The 21,758-nt window shown below is 39.6% G+C and overlaps 1 protein-coding gene across 5 annotated transcripts in view; it reads right to left on the reverse strand.

The window, feature by feature from the left end:
• The window catches only part of LRFN2 (leucine rich repeat and fibronectin type III domain containing 2), a 584,899-nt gene extending 566,060 nt beyond the window's left edge, over window positions 1–18,839 (reverse strand). For 4 of the 5 annotated variants that reach the window (XM_075595392.1, XM_075595390.1, XM_075595389.1 and 1 more), the window contains exon 1: window positions 17,910–18,839. The gene's annotated coding sequence lies outside the window, so the exon portion shown is untranslated. The remainder of the gene's footprint in view (window positions 1–17,909) is intronic. The other variant, XM_075595393.1, reaches the window with a different exon arrangement.
• Between the last annotated feature and the right edge of the window lie 2,919 nt (window positions 18,840–21,758).

Here is a 21,758-nt window from a genome sequence, read left to right on the forward strand (position 1 = left end):
TATATCGGAAAGATGATAAATGCCAAGCATGCCATTCACTCCTGAGAACCTATGTTTTGGGGAGAAGTCGTAAGTGTTACAGTTTATTATGTATCTCATTTTAACATTCTAAGACAAAAACATTATTCTATTTTATGAAATATATTTTTTCAGGGAAGATGTATTGAAATCTTGTTTTAAGCATGTCATGGTAACTTTATAAAGTCAATATGTAGAAAGAAAGTGCATTATACTGAATTAAAAAAATACATTTATAGGCAGAAGTAAATCATGAAGCCTTGCTATGGCTCAGTATATCAATGTAATAGGACAGTAATGCAATCTAGTTTCATTTTGTACACTTAAAGTTGCCAGAGTGTATATTACTCCACTTTTTATAATACAGCGGGTCAAGTTACTAAAATAATATATTTGTCAGTACTCATTCCCTTCCCTGTCAGATGGGTTTACCTGGCTTTGCACAGGAAAGCAGCTAAAATATCTCATCAAGTCTTAATGTTTTATTAATAATAATAACTTTATTTATAAAGCGCTTTTCTCCCAATGGGACGCAAAACAGTTACAAAAAAAGGAAAAAGAAGAAATAATTTAAGGTTATAAAAGAGACAAAAAAAAGAAAGATACAATACAGGATGGGACGGTACTGTATCTATTCAATGTCGGACAGGTTGTGGTTCATTCATTAAATGCCTGGTAAACAGGTAGGGGGGCCTCTCTAACTGTACGAGGCAGACTGCTCCAAAGAGCGGGAGCAGCGTGGCTAAAATCTCAGGCCCCAAAGTAAGTCAAGGAGATTCTTGAACTGTTAGGTGCCCTTCATCTGCAGATTGAAGTGAGTGAATGGGAGTGTTTGGAACTACTGGTAGAAGCTTTTTCAGATAGCTGGGACCTTGGGCATGTAGTGATGTTGTTACTGTCAATGGGCCAAATGCATAATAACCTATGCTTATTCTGTCAGCAAATGGTTAAAACAACCTCCAACAGTGACAACCAGTCACATTCCTAGCAAAGGTGTCAGGAATGCCATGGATGTGAGATTAGTTGTTGCTGCACATGATGCTGATACAGATCCTGTATTATAGCACCCAAACTGCGGTTAAAGTTGGCTGAGTTTATATTGTGCTGTTCTTTGTTTTTGTGTTAGAATGGAAATAGACCGATGGCTTTTTTCAATATTAATTCTTTTTGATGTGTCCCTAATAAGGAAATCCTCTAACTTCTGAAGTACAAGTCCTCAGCAAGTGGATTATTGTAGAATGATTTGCATGCAGATGTCAACGTTCTTGTTTTTGTCTGCTTTCTCCGCTGCTTCATGTCAGCTGAAACCATGCACAGATTATACATTGAGTGCTAGCTATAGCACAGATTATACATTGAGTGCTAGCTATAGCACAGATTATACATTGAGTGCTAGCTATAGCACAGATTATACATTGAGTGCTAGCTATAGCACAGATTATACATTGAGTGCTAGCTATAGCACAGATTATACATTGAGTGCTAGCTATAGCACAGATTATACATTGAGTGCTAGCTATGGCACAGATTATACATTGAGTGCTAGCTATAGCACAGATTATACATTGAGTGCTAGCTATAGCACAGATTATACATTGAGTGCTAGCTATAGCACAGGCTATACATTGAGTGCTAGCTATAGCACAGATTATACATTGAGTGCTAGCTATAGCACAGATTATACATTGAGTGCTAGCTATAGCACAGATTATACATTGAGTGCTAGCTATAGCACAGGCTATACATTGAGTGCTAGCTATAGCACAGATTATACATTGAGTGCTAGCTATAGCACAGATTATACATTGAGTGCTAGCTATAGCACAGGCTATACATTGAGTGCTAGCTATAGCACAGATTATACATTGAGTGCTAGCTATAGCACAGATTATACATTGAGTGCTAGCTATAGCACAGATTATACATTGAGTGCTAGCTATAGCACAGATTATACATTGAGTGCTAGCTATAGCACAGATTATACATTGAGTGCTAGCTATAGCACAGATTATACATTGAGTGCTAGCTATAGCACAGATTATACATTGAGTGCTAGCTATAGCACAGATTATACATTGAGTGCTAGCTATAGCACAGGTTATATATTGAGTGCTAGCTATAGCACAGATTATACATTGAGTGCTAGCTATAGCACAGATTATACATTGAGTGCTAGCTATAGCACAGGTTATATATTGAGTGCTAGCTATAGCACAGATTATACATTGAGTGCTAGCTATGGCACAGGTTATACATTGAATGTGCAGCTAGTTAGCCATTTCAAAGTTTTACAATGAAAAATCCATTCCAGAAACATAATAAATATTGTCTTTTTCCTGCCTCAACAGTACTGTACCTGGGATAGGCTAACCAAGTCCTCATGATTAAATCCGGCAACCCTCTAGGAACATAAACTCAAGCTGTGAAACATGACCCTGCCACTACTGAGTTATTTCTCCTCATTATTTGCCGAATAATAATGTGTACTTTATAAACACAGCGTGACAATTTCGCCGGCATTAAATCTACTTGCGCACCGCAATATGTTTTCATGTATGTTATTTAATAGGAACACTGGGAGGCTGTATTTTTCCATGAATTTAGTTTTATGGAATCTTTTTATGAATATTTATATTGATTATATTGCTTATAATGAAGATAATACAAAATGCAAATAGGACAATTAATTATTTATTAGGATACAGTGACATTTTGGACAAGTACAACATTTTTCAGTAATTGTTGAATTGTTATCATTTCCATGGGAAACACATGCTTTGGGTGGGCAGTTTGTGATCCTTATCTATTGGTAATAACACAGGTAAATTGTTTTGTGTTTGTAAAGTAATTACGATGACCTAATTAGTCGACTAGAAAAACATAAGTAGCAGAGGTGCTTGAATTCTCGTCACTACAAAAATGGAAAACATTCATTTTTTATATGGTACAAATAATTAAAATGATTACTTTAAGCGTGACTGAATTATTCCAAGAACGCAGTGGTTTCATGAATATTTGAAAATGCGAAGAAGTGACCTTTCCACTGCTATATGTTTTACAATATACAATTCTGCTTCTGTCCCAGATAAGAGCTCCTAATAGTAAATACTCAAAAGCCAGTGTAATTTGAAAGTAGCAGTAAAGTACTATGTAGTCTCTAGATGCTGTAGCCCTGCAGAGACCTCCTCACCACTTTCCTTCAGTGAGTTTAGACTAACAATATATTGTATGTGTTTAGATTAGAGTAAATTAAGATGTTTGTGATCTGAATCTTGTAGGTAGGTTAATAAGAAGAGACACGACTCCTACAGTATGTCTAATCCCCAAGATTAGATCAAATGAATCCATCAAATAGGAAAAATATGCAAACATGTCATCTTCAGGGTTAACACCACATGCGGTTGGATGCAGTATTTGGGTTCCTCTTGTCTCTATGCAGTGGATTAAATACATGACAGTATAATATTGGTAGTGTAGGACCTACTAAAATTGGGTTACCAGGATGTGGTTGTAGGCTAAAAATATTTTGGACAAATTATTGAACTAAATTACCCATATTTATGAGGAAAGAATATAAATACATAGTAAGGTAATAAATAATTTGTCATATTGGATGAAGCACCGTGGCTCTTTGTTGTATACTGTATATGAGGTCACAAACAAAGAAGCACTTCAAATGACACAGATAAACATACAATGTAGTGGGCTTAGGTTTTGAACTTGCTAAGTTTGTGTATATCTTCTATTTAAAGAAAAGGGGCAAAAATATAAAAGGGAACAAAAAAAGTCCAGAGCTGCTGTATTTACAATGGCAGCCCACAGGCGGATCCTGGGAAAACTAAAGATGTCTAGCCCTTGGTTATGGTTTAGGTAACTCATAAACAGGATCTACTGTAAGATGGTTCTTGGCTCAAACTAGCTCTCTCTGAGACTCCGACTCATTGGTTCTCTCTTTCAGTAGAAATTACTCATCTTAAAAAGGGGGAAATGGGTTACATGCCGGGTTACCAAAAAAGTTCTTGCCACTTACAGTAGACCCAGGTCCATAGACTACTGTTAACTTAGTGCTAATAATGCAAAGTTATCAGAATGTTTTACCATGAAGCTAATTACTGAACAGTATATTAAAAAACAACAGCCGTTGTATATCTAATTAGAATAGGCTTAACACCATGTTAATTTAGCACTGCATTGCATTAGCTTGAAGTAACTCACGTTAAAACTGTCATACATTAGGCTGGGGCCATGTTGCCGCAGACTGTGCGGACACGTCCGCCGCTGAGAGATCAGACTGCCTTAAGGCAGTGATCGCGTCCATGCGGTGTGTGGGCACGCGGGATGGGGCACGCGTTGTGCAAGAAATCAGTTGAAACTGATTTCTTGAAGCAACATGCCGGTCTTGTGAGTGGTTCTCCCAATGAGGGCGAACCAGCTCCGTGACATCCCCAGGCACACCCCGCACGGCCCGTCCACCATGGTCAGGGAAAGCACCCGCTTACTTACCAGCCTCCGCACGCCTCAGCGTGGGCGAAGGCACCATTGCCCCAGGCTTAGGGTGACTCCCATCCAGACCCTGAAATAGGGTTTTTCACAGAGAGAGAGGCTGGTGGAGAGAGGGGGACAGGGGGGGTGGGGGAGAGACCGGGGGAATGGTGGAGCGGAGGAGAGAGAACAGAGGAGGGAGAGGGGTAAGGTATAGTGAAAATTATTTGAATTAGATCTATTAAACCTGGATATGCAAACGCTACTCTAGATTAAAGACCACTCTCTAATTTTATATTTTCTGGTTACTTAAATTAATAATTATCTATGAAAAACAGTGGCCCAAATGTGTTTCTTGATAATTATAAACAGGCCAGATACTGTATATCATACAATCAAACTGTAATTATATACTTAGGATCATATTTACTAATCATTCTGCCAACAGTATAGTATTAAGAGATATTTTTGACCAAAATTACTAAGCATTCTTCTGCCATAAGACATCTTACTTGACTTGATTGGGCTATCTTCCAGCACTGGAAGGTGTCCTATAGCACAAGACTGGCTAGTAAAAAGGGTCTGAAATGTCTGTTAACATGTATTATTACAGGAATAAATTTCATGTATTGTATGTGTGTTACAAAACTGCATTAGTTATATCCATTTAGAACCATATTCATAATACTGCAACTAGGGCTGCCGACAGATTTCCCGGGGTCCAGGACTAGAGGTTCGACCCACCCCATGTCGACAGCCCTGCAAGCCCCCTCCTCTATTACCCCCCTCTCCCCATCTATTTCTCTTCCCTCATCTCATTCTTAAATACATACTTAAACTACCCACCCAAATACATACTTAAACTACCCACCCAAATACATACTTACACTACCTCCCCGTAAAGATTCTTACTCTACCCCCCAAATACATACTTACACTACCCCCAAATACATTCTTACACTACCCGCCACCCAATACATTATTATACTACCCCCAAATACATTCTTACACTACCCCCAACATAAATGTTTACACTATCCACCCAAATACATTGTTACAATATCCCCCAAATACATTCTTACACTACCCCCCAAATACATTCTTACATTTACCTTAGGGATGGTCTCTCTCCCCAGCTGCTGCGGGCCTCCCTCACTCTCCCGTGATGGGCCTCTCATGTCGGTGGTTGCAGGGAGTCAAGTTGGTCGGTGCTAGAATTGGATCCATCCAACGGTCGGGCCCAACTTTTTTGACCAGCTGCCAGGCATCTGGTTACCATGGGCCTCTAGTTGCTGCCAGGTCCGGGCTTGCCCATGCTACCTCTCTCCCTCACTGTTCCGCGCCAGGCCTCTCTCTCGTGGTGGTGCACTCCAGAAGCTGGGCCCAGCTTCCAGCACACACCGACATGAGAGAGGCCCTGCGCAGGAGAGTGAGGGAGGCCTGCAGTCGGGGAGAGCCAGAGGCCCAGAGCAGCCAGCGGCCTGGCAGCATCCAGAGGCCTGGGGGCCAGACAAAGATGTTGGGCCTGAGCTCTGGCCAACTCAAGCACCAGCTAGACCCAACGCAGCCATAGGGCCTGGACACTTGTCCTGGCTCTCCTCCCCTGTCGGCGGCCCTGACTGCAACATACACATTAGAAGAGATTGGAAGGGGTCTAGTCCTGGTGTTACATGGTTTTTGGTTAAAGGAATTCCATAATAGTGGCTTCTCCTAACCTAGCAATATTATAATGGAATAATATAATTCATGTAGAATAAATGTAATGTTTTACCAGCCAAGTTTATTTAAGTGTGTATTTTTTCCAAATATTCACAATTTTTGTACTGCCATTATTTTGTATTAAAGAAGCAGTTCTTCTTACTCATTCCCCCCTCTTTGGTCTCCAGAGCAGAATCAAGTTGATTTCAGCTGCAGGGAATCCCTGCTTTGTGAGAAAATTACCGGGAAAGATCCGCTTCATGGGAAACAAAATGGAGGTTTAAATCTCTCACATGATACAGGCCAATGGAAAGTCACTACATCATCCATCACGGCTTTATATTGGCCCATGTGACCTGAGTGATTTAAATCTCGAGGAAGTACCAGCGGCCTCTACAGTACACCACTAAATATCTCAGGAAAAAGTGGGTCCCCAGACCTGAAATTAACACGGTCCAGCTCTGGAGACCCTCTACTTCTTACACATGTTAGAAAATGTTGGGTCTCTGCCATCAACTGCTCCTTTAAATTCAATGGCATCTGATTTTTCAAGAGCATGTTGAAATACTGGTAAAACAATGCTAAAAATGTTAGCTCCAATTAACACACACGTACATTTCTTAAGAGAACCATTACTCTGAAAATTATCTAATATAAATGCCAACCACGCATTAAATAAGTTATGATGACTAAAATAGTGACGAAAACCCTCCACTGTACAGCATACAGTAAATAAAAATATATATTGTGAGCACATTCACATGTCTCAGACAGGTCTGCAGTGCTGCTTTTCCCCATTGTCTCCAAGTATACAGTGCTTCCACTGATGACAGGAATTCTGGGTAATAACATGCAAATGTCACAGAGTCACCTAATAATAATAGCATGTTCTTGTATAGCACTGCTAGTTTTACATAGCGCTTTACAGAGACATTTTGCAGACACAGCTCCCTGCCCTGTGGAGCTTACAATCTATGTTTTTGACAGGGAGTTAAGGTGACTTGCCCAAGGTCACAAGGAGCCAACACTGGGAATTGAGCCAGGCTCCCCTGCTTCAAATTTCCAGTGCTAGTCAGTGTCTTTACTCACTGAGCCACTCCCACTCCCTATAGCTTCAGGGCTTCCTGTTAGAATGGATTTGAAGCAAAAAGTGAACGTGTGCTCATTTGCATGTCATTACCCAGAATCCTTGGCTACAGTGTAAGCCCTGTATGCTAAGAGATAATGAGGAAACGCAGGATTGCAGTCCTGTCTGGGACATGTGAAATTACAAGTGATATTTTTATTTGCTGCAATATATTGTTGATGCAAAAGATGTCCAATAACAAGATTTTTCCAAGATCAAAAGTTGAAGCACAAATTTTTCTTGTAGTAGGCAGAAAAAATGCCAGAATTTTGAATTCCCTCCTTGTGATTTCACATACAGTACAGAACTTCCATTACTTCACTTAAAACTTCAACCTCCTCTGACACTTTGCCTTTAGGGTTTTTATGACATAGGTTATGCAGGTTCATGACGCATCAAAAAACATTAAGGTGACAAGCAGTTGGTAAATTTGGGTTATAAGTATTGCAGCGTGAATCCCACAAACATGCAATTTCAAAGGGAGCATTAAAATTAGATTCCCTCATTATATCCGCTGAAGGTAATAACTGTAATATAATTTAATTACATTGTAACTGGACTTTTAAAGAGAATCAGGTTTTAGGATTATTATACTTTGGAACAATAAAAATTAATGGCACATTTAAGCTGAACATGTTATAAAAAAATACAATGTAATTTGCTTCAAATTAAAGATAATGAAATGACTTAGCCACAATGAGCACAAGATTCGGGGACTTTATCATTCAAAAACCAAGGCAATATTCTTTCAAAATGTGTATATCTGTATACAATATTTCAAGATAGTTAACTCAAGACAACAAAACACCTTGTGTTGAAGCTGCTTTTGAATTATTTTCCCTATTAATGGCAGAAGATTTTGAAATACATTGTGGGTCCCTCTGGGCATAAAGGACTTACTGTAACTGAATTGCTGCCACTCCCGGTAATGTAAGGCTTCATACATACAGCAAAAGCAGAAACAATTAAATGTATGTACAGTATGTATGTATGTATGCATGTATGTCTTTATTTATAAAGCACCATTAATGTACATAGCGCTTCACAGCAGTAATACACGTTACTATCATATAAATAACAAGTAATACAAATAACACATAATGGGGAGAAGTGCTTCAGACATAAAAGTAACATTTAGGAAAAGGAGTCCCTGCCCTGAAGAGCTTACAATCTAATTAAGTTAAACGCACAACAAACTTGCGATGCAAACATCTGTTCAAGGTTTCTTACATTAAAGACGCGAGTGGCAATCCTTATAACATCATAATAGTTTATTAAAAACAACAGGCATTTCAAAACAATTAAGAACGTTAAATTACCTAATCCGTTATGAATAACATTTTGGTCCACAAATGAATCCATGATTGCACCCAAAATGAGTTCTTCCAACCTTATGCCTCACTATACAGTAGTATCTAATGTTTTGTTTGTAGATCCTATTGTTTTGTCACACGGTAGCTGCTTTTCCAATCCGAAGTGCAATGAAAATCACAACAATGTATCAGATTAACAAGGATTGCTTGAGAAAAGAATCTTAGAAAAGGTGTTGACATTAATGTATTTACTGTATGAGCACTACAACCTTAATATTCAACACAGTGAACAGAGCATCCCTGGCACCAGGATCGTTCATAATTTATTTGCAGGTTAGCATTTTTAGCTGTCATCATATGGGACAATCACAATATCAATCATGTCAAAAAAATGTTCATCTAATGTTGGCCTGACCTAACTATGAAGTTGTAAGCACATGCATAGCCTTTTCACACTGACTGTGCTATAGTTCATCTCTCATTGACAATTGAGAAAAACAAGGAGCAAGGAGCAAGGAAATCTTGACATTCCGAAAGGAAGATCTGATGAATAACAAACAGATGTAGCAGGATCTATTGTTCCTTTCTGGTGGATATGGTTGGATACAGATGTAAAGTACAAAAGATAGATCAAAAAGAAGATCCGAAAGATTCCTCCACTAGTTCCACTCTATGTTAGTTTGTCAGGTATCATCTGGACAAATAGTCCATGCAATATTCTCAATATATGTAATGGCTTGATATTGAAGCTGAATCAGGAACCCAGTTAAAATAAAATAATAAAACTTTATTGCATCAAAATAATATGTGACTCTGTGTCTTTATTTACAGTGTATATTATTTAAAATCCCCTACAGGAGTGGGTAGAATATAAGTACCTAATACCAAGTTTATAACTTATAACACATTAAGTGATGTGTCTATGGTTGGGCAACTTATATCTACTGAGACATCTCAGTATACATATATTTGTTTAGATATGCTATTAATATAGCTACCGGATATACTCTTAGTTGTGACCTTATTGATTCCCAATGAATGTGCTTACATATGTAACTGTATTATTTCAGTCTGTATAGAAAGTGATGTTTACATAGTAAGATATAGCTATTCGCAATACAATGTAGTGGATAGAACCCGTAGCATCTTGTTCCAAATATCATGCACACACTTGTCTGATATTATGTATACAGATATACCCCCCCCCCCTTATAGGGTATCAGATGTCAACCTTAATAGATCTAAGGAATATGTCAATCAACATGACATATATCTCCTATGTGGGTACAAGGTCTTAGCAGATCAAATATCCTGGATATATGTGCGTGGAACAAATGAACAAGTATGTATATACATATAGACGCCTCAAAGATAATTCTCCTGGTCGCAAATGGCCAATGTGGTAAATCTTAGCGTCTCCTCAGATATAACCCATAACTTGTGGTCTCAGCGGACCAACCATGTGTATATAGCCGTGATCTCGGGGAATAGAGATGTCGCCTCCTGATGACATCAGACTCGACGTCCAATTGACGCGTTTCGCGTGTCACCACGCTTCTTTAGATGGGAGGATGAATAACAAACAGATGTAGCGGGATTTATTGTTTCCTTCTGGTGGATATGGTTGGATACAGATGTAGCAGATGTTATTAACCCCCCGGTAAAGTGAGTTAACGCAAAAAATAAAGTGATAAATAAGACAGGTGTTATCTCCTTAAGCATTGTTTTCAGTAGCACTAATGAGAAATAACTTGGCAGCGTTAACGCAATGCCTTGCGTCAATGGGCGCAATAAAGTCTGCTGCATCTGTATCTTGTGACATTCTGCGCCAAGACTGCAATTGAATCCTATAAAAACTCTTTGAAATTCTTTTATAATGAGATATGTTGTGTTATCTGGTGGAACCTGTGTTATATCTGTATAAACTCTGATAGTACGTGCAATATAAGTATGCTTTGCAATATGGAATCTAATAATAAAAATAATAATAATTATAGTAGATAATTCTGTTATACTAACGTTAACCTAATTCTTACAGAACGTTAACCTAATTGTTACAGCATTCTCTAAGTCTTATCAGTATCAGTCTTAGAATTTCAGAAGTATTCTATATCATTGCTAACAGTCTCAAGAGAGATATGGCAAAGGAAGTGTAAACCACAGAAATCCCCAGAAGAGAGCTGCTTTCATTTCCAGTAATCCCAAAGTAATAAGTCTAAAGCATTTATTTCAAAGCACAAAAATTGGAACTTTTTGTTATTTTGCTCAGGCTTTTCCTCAGTGCGGGTTTTGAGAAATGTCAGCAGAAAGAGTGAGGAACTAAGAGCAACTTATTCACCTTAGAATTTTATAGGGGCTAAGTATCAAAGTCTCCAGGTTTTCAAGCTAGGGCACAACTATATGAATTACTGTAACTGCACCATATGTATTAAATCAAAAACATCTCATTATACTCTATCTTATATGACTTTTTCCTTTGATAAATCTAATGCAGTTTGTTATTTTGCTCCAGTATTACACCACCAAAATTTGACAGGACTCGGGGGAAGTTTTATTTTTATATATACAGTATATATATAAAAAAAAATTTTTTCCCAGAAATACTTCATTTTGAAATTCTGCTACAAAAATTCTTGCCTGGAAGAAGCAATATGGCCACTGTTGTCAGCCTCACTCTGGCAGGCAATAGAAAGCATTGACATCATCTTGACATGACATTGCATGTTCTGATAGGGTGACCTGCGAGCATATTGTTTTAATACTTGCAAACATGTACAATTAAATATTGGGTCAATTGGATGGCCTCCGAGAGCTTTAAGTGCCAGAGATTCAGCTCAAGAAGGTAAAAAAAAACTATACAGATTTGGGAGGGAATTGCTGCTTTCATTTTATTCCTGACATATTTATTTTTATTCTCAATTTGCATTTTATTTTCAGGAAAAGAGAAGAAAAAAGGATAGTGCGCCTCAAAGATAAACAAAAATTACCACCAAATAGTGTGTGATAAAAATATAAATATCATTATAAATATATTTAAATATGACATTAATAAAGTAAATTGTGGCGTCCAATAATTGTGTTAAAGAGTCCAAATAAATTGTAATTGTGAAATGCTTCACCAGTAGTGTTCTCAGTCTCAACATCTCACTTCCCCCAGGGGGAGGGGCTTCTCAACCATTAATCACAATAAATGCACACCAGCTGCTCTTTCATTGAGGGGATAATAGTGTAAGAGTCTTTATAACAAAAGGATTACGGGTTAAGCTTGGCACTTACGTACAAAATAAAAGAACAATGGACTCATCTTGGGAGAACTCAACTTTCTCAGTTGCTCCACCATTCCATCTGCACATTGCATCACCAATCTGGGCACAGGTCGTCACATGGTGATGACATCACTTGGATATGGTTGAGAGAGCAGACGGGAGCCTGGGGGGAAGGTGAACGCCTGCAGTGTTGTCCAACAGCCTCTTCCCAATTCCTTTGGTAAAATAATCACTTCTTTAGGAGAATAACGCAATGGAGACTGACTCTCCTTGTATATACTTCCTATCGTTAAAGTCGATTAAAACACATAACTTTAAAGCAGCAATCCTGTCAGATTAACATTTATTTTACAGATAGCATTGGAATTGAGGGGCCTTCTGGAACTAATTTGCGCTATTTTAGCTCTGCGAACCCTAAATTCCCAAAATACTTACTGGTTTTGCAACCGTTTGTTACTTAGGACAATTACAGTAAATTGCCATCTAATAAGAATTTGCAAACAATGATGTTGTACCGTAGCTTCCAACAGGTTCACAGAAGCTGCTAGATTTGGTCGCCCTATACTGATACTGTTGATCATGTTATCTTGCTAAGAAAAACTGCAGTGCTCAGGAATAAGGAAGCATGCTTTAAACTGGTTCCATTCCTACCTATCAGATAGATCCCAACATGTGTCTATCTCGGGCACTAACTCCAAACCCTTGGATATCACCTGCGGTGTCCCGCAAGGCTCTGTTCTGGGGCCCCTACTATTCCCAGTATTCATTAACGATCCTCCTACAGCTTGTATGGGAGCCTCAACAAACATGTATGTGGATGACACAATCTTATATGCATACAGCCCTAACCTCTCTGACCTTGGACAAGTACATGAATCTTACTTTTTGAGACTTGAAAATTGGATTTCCTAAAACAACCTGTTTTTAAACACTGACAAGACTTTAACAATGGTATATGGGACCAAGGCTAAATTTCTAAAGCTTCCAATCATGGCACTACAGGTAAGAACCAACTCTAAGGCTACAACCCCAGTGCCTGCGCTGCAAGAGCGCCTGCCGGGCTGGGGGTGCTTGCAGCCAAGTTCCCCGGTCTCCAGTGAGCTGCAGGGGAAAGACAAGGGGTGGGGGGGAGGGCATGACGGGGGCGCGGCCATCAGCTCCGTCACTAGAGCTGTTCACAATTTTAAATGTCAGCCTGAAAAACCCACCATGAGCGCACCAGCCGCCCCTCGCAACGGGCCCGGTCCCATTGAGGGGCAGCTCTTGTCCCCGCTATGGCGTCCGCTACAGATGCCAGCGGGGACCAAGCCTAATACTTTCCTAGCCCCTGTTACTAGTTTCAAATATTTGGGTTTATGGTTTGACTTCTATTTAATACTTAAGTTACACATTGATACCCTGATATTCAAAACCTATGCCAAACAAGGTGCACTATATAGGAACAAATCCTCCTAAAGTCTGCTGGTCAGAAAGTGAATCGCACAGCAAAAGCTGATGCCAATTATAGACTATGAGGATATAGCATATGGCATGGCACCCCAAACCCACCTTGGCAAACTACAACTCTACAACCCTCTACAACTCAATATGCCACTTTGTCCTCCAATGCAACTACAACACACATCACTGCACAATTCTCAAAGAACTAGATTGGTCATCACTTGATTCTAGGTGCAAAGTTCATCTCTGCTGTCTTGCCTTCAAATTTTTTTCTGGACAAGCTCCTCACCCCTACCACATGCAGACTCAGTGTACCGGGCGCAGCAGACGAGCAAGCAAACGTCTGTGGCACCAGGGACAGTCTGCTGAGGCCATGCTTCCGAATGAGACCCCCTCAGCGTTAATCCTTCGGGGGTTGCGGTTGCGTGACCACAAGTGGCAGCAGCACCAGAAGACAGTTAGGCTTACTTCATCTCTTAATATGATAAGAAAACCAATACCGGAAATAGAATTCTTATCTCTAAATGAATCTGGAGATAAGATAACAATTTCATCTGCATAAATATCCTCCATGCAATATTATGCAGAATGGGTTTATGGAAAAAAGCAAAACCCACAGTATAAATACATTTAATTTTTTAACAACTAGTCCCTCATTTTATCCTTTGCATATTTTATAGAGATTGGCTAGACTGAACAAAACATTGGTATTCTGTCTATGCTGTAAAAATTATGCTGTTTATGCAGAGTTTGGATTATGTGTTGTAAATACAGGTCAATTTTTCAGCAGTAAACTAAATAATAGCAAATGTTCAGGAAAAAAAGGAGGCAGGAGCTTGCAAAAGTAGATAAGTATTTTAAAAGTGGTTGAGTAGAATGATATCTTTATTGTATAAATGTTCTTTCTCTCACAGTGCCAAATGTCACTCATTAGAGGTAGGTTTTGGGGTGATCTGCCATAATAATTAGAGGCACCAGGGATATTTTGAGGTCCCTGTTCTGAAGTACAAATACAAACAGATTGAGGTCCAAAAGGGAGAGGTAGTGTCATGTCTAAAGTGCCCAATGGAAACTGATCAATATACAAACCACAACATTGGAAGCACACTTACAGATCGTCAAAGCAGCAGTCATATCTTTCTACTTGTGAGAAAAAGCAGATGTGATGTTGCAGCCTGACCCTCTATTGCAGGGGTAGGCAACCTGCTCTTTCTGCTCCTACTTGCGGCTCTCTGCAGGTTGCCGACCCTCAGCTGCTGCCTCTCTCCCTCACTATCCTGGCGGTGGCTGCGGGGGGGGGGGGAGCCGGCCAGCGCTGGTTGGACCTCTTGTTGCCGCCAGGCCCAACGTCTCCCCAGCTGCTTGCCTGCCTTTTTTGTAAAAAAACTAAATAAAGGGACATTATTGGGATTTTCTTGTATGTTTATGCACTATATAACTATTAGTGTGTGTACAGTATATGTATGTGTTTGAGGGGGTGTAATATTCATGCGTGTGTTGTGGCTCTTGGAATAATAATAATAATAGCATGTTCTTGTATAGTGCTGCTAGCTTTACAGAGATTTTGCAGGCACAGATCCCTGCCCCATGGAGCTTACAATCTATGTGTTTTTGGTGCCTGAGGCACAGGGAGATAAGGTGACTTGCCCAAGGTCGCAAGGAGCTGACAATGGGAATTGAACCAGGCTCCCGTGTTTCAAACTCAGTGCCAGTCAGTGTCTTTACTCACTGAGCCACTCCTCCCAATTTTGGGCATTTTTAATAAAATGGCTCTTCTTCCTTGAGACGTTGCAGACCCCTGCTCTATTGCTATAATAGGAGCTTGAAACATTATGATGTGAATAGTCATACTCATAACAGCTTTATAAAGTAGCATTAATTGTGTCATTATGAAGCAAGCAAGCCAGCTCTCTTTCAAATTCCAAGATAACAAGAAGGATTTCTGAAAATCATATCCAAAAAAACTGTTATGATCCACAAAACTGAGGTGGCATGTATGTACAGTAAATGTAAAATAACCGTATTAGTATAGGTTTTCTATCAGAACAAATGATTCCTATACTAAATACTAATAGATGACAAGCTGCTTACCTTAATCCTGGCAGCACTGCAATGGCTGCCTTATACCCACACTAAAGATGAACCAGGGGAATTAGAATGTTTATGGAGAAATAGAAAGTGGACCATTTCAGAAATAAACGTAATATTTCCATTGCCCCTTTTCATACTAAGCATGGATATTTAGCTCTTCGTGATGGGTCAGTATTTGACATTATTCTGACTGCAGTGCACTAGATATTACTGGCAGCAGTATATTCAAATGAAGAACATGAAGAGTTACATACAGTACAGTAGGTGAAATATTCACTGGGTGCATAAATATCAGCGACATAAGCTGCAGATATGTAATACTTTTATGCATGGCACTGCCCTTCTTACGGAAGTGCTAAATTAAAGTTTGCTTGTGCAGATAGCATGTGGAATTAATGGATACAATCAGTTCTTGTTTCGATATCTCTTAACAGTAAATTAATCTCTGCCATTTGACTAACATTGTATAGGCTCAACATTACATAATGAGAGTTTTAGCTAGTGTTAAATGAAGACTTTTCAATACACAGACCCCCAGTTTGAAACAAGTGGGCAGTACATTCATCAGGGACCTGCAAAAGGTCCATACTAAGCATTACTTCTTTAGTTTTATATTTCTATTTTTCAGCTGCCTTAAAGCTCCACAAACGTTGGTGAAAATAAAATGTAGCAATGCCTTAAATGACCTCTATCCTTGTTCCTTTTAATTGTAATCAGCTAATAGATTCTCTGATGTAACCATTGATTTATTTTTTCTGTTCTGGCTTTATTGCCTTACTTTACACTAAGAGATTATTATATCACTAGAACGCTGTGCCATTCCCATACTGTGCATCCTCTTGTCAAGATTTTAGTCACAACCAGAAATGTCATTGTTACAGATGCAGCGGCCGTTATCCGAACATTTCACGGAGCCGTTTTCGGGATCTCTGCTGTATTCCACGCGGCATTCACTCCTTCTTCCGTGAACGCTGCCATGAATGCGCGCCGGCACTATTAAAAACACTAGTAAACACGCGTCTTAACGCGGGAAAGTTTGAAGAAATCGTGCGGCACGACCTGGGTATGCCCAGGAATACAAAGCGTGAAATGTAAGGATAACGGCCGCTGCATCTGTATACCTCCAGTTAAGACTTTCACCTGCTTATTGCATTCAGTTCCCGTTTATCTCTAAATCTCTGCGTCCCATCTGCCTGACCCATTATCACTCATCGTCTTATTCCCTCCCAGATTAGGCAGCAGAACATGTAAAAGGCAGCTCGTGCTGCCCCAGACTGAAGGTTTTAAATGAACTCAAAGATTTCAGTTTCTGTCTCCGAGCATTTTGATCAATTCTATTCTCTTATCCCTTTTCTATCTCACCTTGTCTGCATTTATTTCCTGCACCTTCCACGTGGTAACCCCCTTATTGATGTGTATGTCAAAACATCTGGCATTAACCCCAGACAAAACAGCAACATAATGCAGAAAGGGTTAATGCAAAATGAAGGAATAACACGTGTAGCTACAGTGTGATAGACTGGTTACCATCAGAAATACTCTCTGGCTCCTCATTGACCAAATGGTCAATATAGAAAGGCTAGTAACCCCTTCAGTATACAGACTAAGAGTAAACATGGTTACCGCCCTCCCCCCCTCCCCCCCCCCCCCCAATTTTTCCACTCCGGCTGAGGGAGGCATATTATTAAAAACATATATTAATATCTTAAGATGGTATGGTAAATATTTTAAAATCATAATTCAATAATAAAATACATATGCACAACCAATGTAATGTCCTAAACACTACATTACAATCTACTGTGTAACTTATAAAGTTGACTATAAATACGTGTGTGTGTGTGTGTGTGTGTGGGTGTGTGGGTGTGTGTGTAACCACACACTACCACACACACTTAAACTGCCTTGATGGTCTAGTAACTGGGCACACCAATAAAATACTGTATGTATTCCCTTGAACAGAAAATACAAATGACAGCGTATACCTTTTTATGTGCATACACCTACTGTACTGTATAGCCTATGTTCTCTGCCCCTCATTCTGTCCTCTTCCTTCCCATACACACCCACACATCCCTTTTCATTTCATTTTCGGACATCTGCCAGGACCCCCGGGTAAGGTTTACAGTACACCTAACTGGAGCTATCCAGCAAAGTTCCTGCTCAGCAAGATCCGGAGGGTTCATTTCACTGCTGCTTTTATTTTCTGAGCGTTAAATGAACACATTGATTCCTGCTCCATATTTACATACATTTGTATCACTGTGCTAGCAGCCTGATTTTTTTCTTTATGTACTGTAGAGAGAGAATCAACCCCCCCCCCCCAAAAAAAAGATGAGTTCTCAATCATCAAATGGAAATAATTGCCTTTGCCCATAGATTGCATAACTTTGAATTGCCAATCTGTTAGATTGCTTCACAGAAACAGTAGAAACAACATTAAAGAAAGAGTGACGGTGGGAATCTTGCCCTTACCTCTGAGAAGTAACATGAATCCTCGGTCATGCAAAATAAGCTCAGACAGACATTTGTCCAGTGTTTCTAATGCCATGCATCCTGTTTCAAGTGAGACGCTGTGAGGGACAAACACAATCCAGTCCTCGTCTCCAACTGTAACATACAGTACAGGAAGGAATTACAAACCAACAGAGCCTGATTAGATGAAGCACTGTGAGGTGAATCCCCGAGTCTCCCTGCACAGCACAGTACAGTATATCCAAAGCAATGAAGATAAAAGATGATCCACCAATTCTTCTTTAATGATTTGTTGTCCTTGTTTTTAGGAAGAAGATTTTGGAGGTCCACAAGCCTTTACATATTTGAATGATCTGGATTTTGCACCATCCCCAAATACCACACACATTTTGGAAAAAAAATATATAAGACTTCAAGTCTGTGCCAGACACAACCTTGGATGTATGAGAGGGAAACACAGGCAAGCACACAGCCAGAGAGAGACAAGCTATGGGAAGCAGCAATCTGCACTGATCCCTCTAAGTGCTCTAGATGGCAGAGTCCTCCACAGCTTGTGAGAAAAAAAGATATATATCCAAGCAGCCTGGGAGATTTTTGCACTTCTCTTGTGATAATTCAAAGCAGGGTTGCCTGCTGCAAATCTCTTGTAGCCAGGCGAGAAAGTGTGTTTAGCCTTTTTTTAGAAAACATAATAAATAAACACAAATGCAAAGTCGAAATTAAGTAGGGAAAAATGAGGGGAGCCTTGTGTTAAAGCAGATTGGCGCTGTAATTCCATGGCACAGCACTGCCCTCATAATCCATTGCATAATAATAGAAACCTAAGCTTGTGTAGACACTGCCCGACATGCCAAATCCTCAGATCAACACTCAACATTTGTCAGAGGCATGCATGTCAGTCATTGGGGATTTGGACAGGGAAGGAGGAACAGGAGTTCTGCATTCAGTACATGCAGCTTCACGCAAGGAGCACAGAGGCAATTATGCAAAAAATGGTACTGTCAAAAATTACAGGGCTGTCAATGTATCACATTCCTAGGAAGCTTTATAATAATCAAAAAACATCTCAGAATTTTTCTCTTAATAACTGGATCGCGGACAATTAATCAGTTGTGAAGCTCGCATGAAGATGGTGCTACATTCAGTATGACGGTGAGATTATGAGAAACAAGATTTTCATCAAACCGTCAGTTGTCTGTGATGCCACATCAATATTTCTCTTTCTTAGGCTCTATCTGGTGTTGTATCTCATGCAACAAATAGGCTTATAAACTGAAAGCTGGTGAGAATTTAACTCTCTCGTAACTGAATGCACAATGCAGAGCCTGCAATCAAAGGATGACTTTGGTTTGAGAGAGGCCATTTAAATACCCCTAGGGTTTCTAAAACCTTATACGATGTTGCACCTGCAGATAACACAACATCAGGAGCCGAGTCACATACTGTACTGTGGACCTCAATCTGCAGGGCAATATTAACCTTTTTGTAACCTACAGTACACTATGACTTAATAATAACCAAACGTGAGTGCCTTACTGCAATAAAGGGGACTAATTACAAGGGAAACTGCCACAAACGCAGACCCAAACTACTTTCTTTTTTTCGTACATCACTTCCAGCATTTCCCTTTAAACTCTTAGAAAAGTCGCTTTGTCCTGCAATTTAGCGATTATTGGTCTGAGGTTGTGAGGAGTTCTTTCCTTTTTTTAGGGCCAACACTGTGTATTATTGATGTCACGTTGTTTTAGCCTTAGATTACTTGAAACAGAAAAAAAATGAAAGACATTAAAATATAATAAAGCGAATAATCAATGGGATGCTGAAGTTCAGGAGTGAGATAGAACCAACCTTGGAATATGCTATGATGCCCATTCATAATGGTCAACATGCACCCTGGGGTAGCCGCATCCCTTAGTCCCCAACAATTGTTCTAATATGTTTTGACGTCTTTCATTGCTTTTTGTTTATTCTTGTTATCTGTTTTTATTTTTGAGAAGTGAACATTTTTCCTGATGTGTCCAAACTTAATTTGAACAGAGCAGAGACTTTTTAATTTACTGTGAATGAAAGGGGGACTTTTTTGTTCCAAACATCACATTTGTACCCAGGTGAAGAACACTGACCTTTTTAGTCACTGGGGACTTAAGAAAATACAGCTTGAGTTTATTTTACATTATAGCCCTTATTCTAAACAATTATAAACATGAATTGATACATCTAGAATTCGGGATTAAAAATCAACCCACTGTAGGAAGATTAAACCCGACTTTCTTATAAGAAATAGTGCAACATTTGAAACCATTGTTTTCTTGAACCCTTACTACAGCTTATCCAAAATGTACAAGAGCAGCTTAATGGTACGGTACACAATGAATTACTGATACAAAGGCACATATTTTGACCCAGGTTCTGTGACAACATGGACATCAGAAAACATAGGTGCAGATGGACCACTTGTGCAGGAGCAACCCCCACCGCCTTTGATAGCACACATGAATGTGAAAATCTGCACCCAGGGACTGTGGTGGAAATTTCAAGAAAGTAACTGTACCAGAATAAAGAGTGGTTCTGGAGCGAGGAGGAGTCCAGAAGTGAAGGGTGGTCCAAAGGCAGACACAGTGCCAGGCAGGCATCAGGCAAACAAGAGGTTAGACAGGAACAAGTAATTAATGGGACATCCAGCAGAGAGAGAAGGGTCCAAATAGCAAGGGGGAAAAGTTCAGGGAGAAACAAGTAAACCATGCAAGTAGCAACAAACAACAGAAAGTAACCTATTTCAGTAGCAAGGTAAAAAGTCCAAAGCAGGAAGTGAGTATGCAGGACAACAGAGCTAAACTCTGGAAAATTGGAGCAGGACAAAAGGAACGAATACTGGGGAAATGGATGATACATGTGCTGCAGAAACAGCAAGGCCAAAATCAGGGCAGAGGGAAGGTTGGGTCGGGCTACAAAGTGACCCATTTAAAAAAATATATATATGTCGATAGTGACCATGGTTACGGAAGGAGACCTGTTATGAAAGCCATAGACAGCCTTTGCTATGGTTTAGGGCGAAGGAGTCCGTAAGGTCCTTGTCGAGACGTCTTCATCTGGGCACATATTACACAGCACTGAACATATTCCTCTACCTCATTTCTTATTTGAAGCCACCAAAGCTGGCTGGGTTCGAGAGTCTTTTGTACTCCAGGATGACCTGCTAATGGGATGTCATGACACCTCTCCAGCAATTCTACATGTCTTCTTTAAAGGTACAAAAATATTTATCCCTTTCTATATTAAGCGTCCCTCTCATAGGGTGCATTTGGGAAGTTTAATAAATAAATAAAATTTAATTCCTTTAACTCCATGAGAGTGACCCGTAATTCAGTTTCCCAGGAGTCAGATCAATAACTGCAATAACCTTCAGATGCGTTAAAATAAGAAGTGTTTCCAGATGATACCCATTGGCAGTGTGAAGAGAGGACGTAGCATCAGCCTTCCCATGTTTAATTCCTTCTCGGTACGAAATACCATACTTAAAGCGTGCAAAAAACAACATCCATCTAGCATGTCTACGACTAAGATACCTACTGTAGCTGACTTTAGAAACGTCAGGTTTTAACGATCCATGATAACTTCGACAGGGTTGGAAGCACCTTCTAAGTAATGTTGCCAGTGTTGAAATACCTCATTGATTGCCAAAAGTTATACAGTATGTAGTATATGGAGTTGTTTCGTCCAGGGACAGTTAATTTTCATGAATGGTATGCTATTGGATATACAGTAGAACATTTTCCTCATCGCGTTTGACAAAACGACCCCTAGAGTGGTGTTAGAGGCATCAGTTTTGAGAACAAAAAGTTTTACGGG

The sequence above is a fragment of the Ascaphus truei genome, chromosome 4, assembly GCF_040206685.1.
Source record: "Ascaphus truei isolate aAscTru1 chromosome 4, aAscTru1.hap1, whole genome shotgun sequence".
In the NCBI taxonomy this organism is placed as follows: Eukaryota; Metazoa; Chordata; class Amphibia; order Anura; family Ascaphidae; genus Ascaphus; species Ascaphus truei.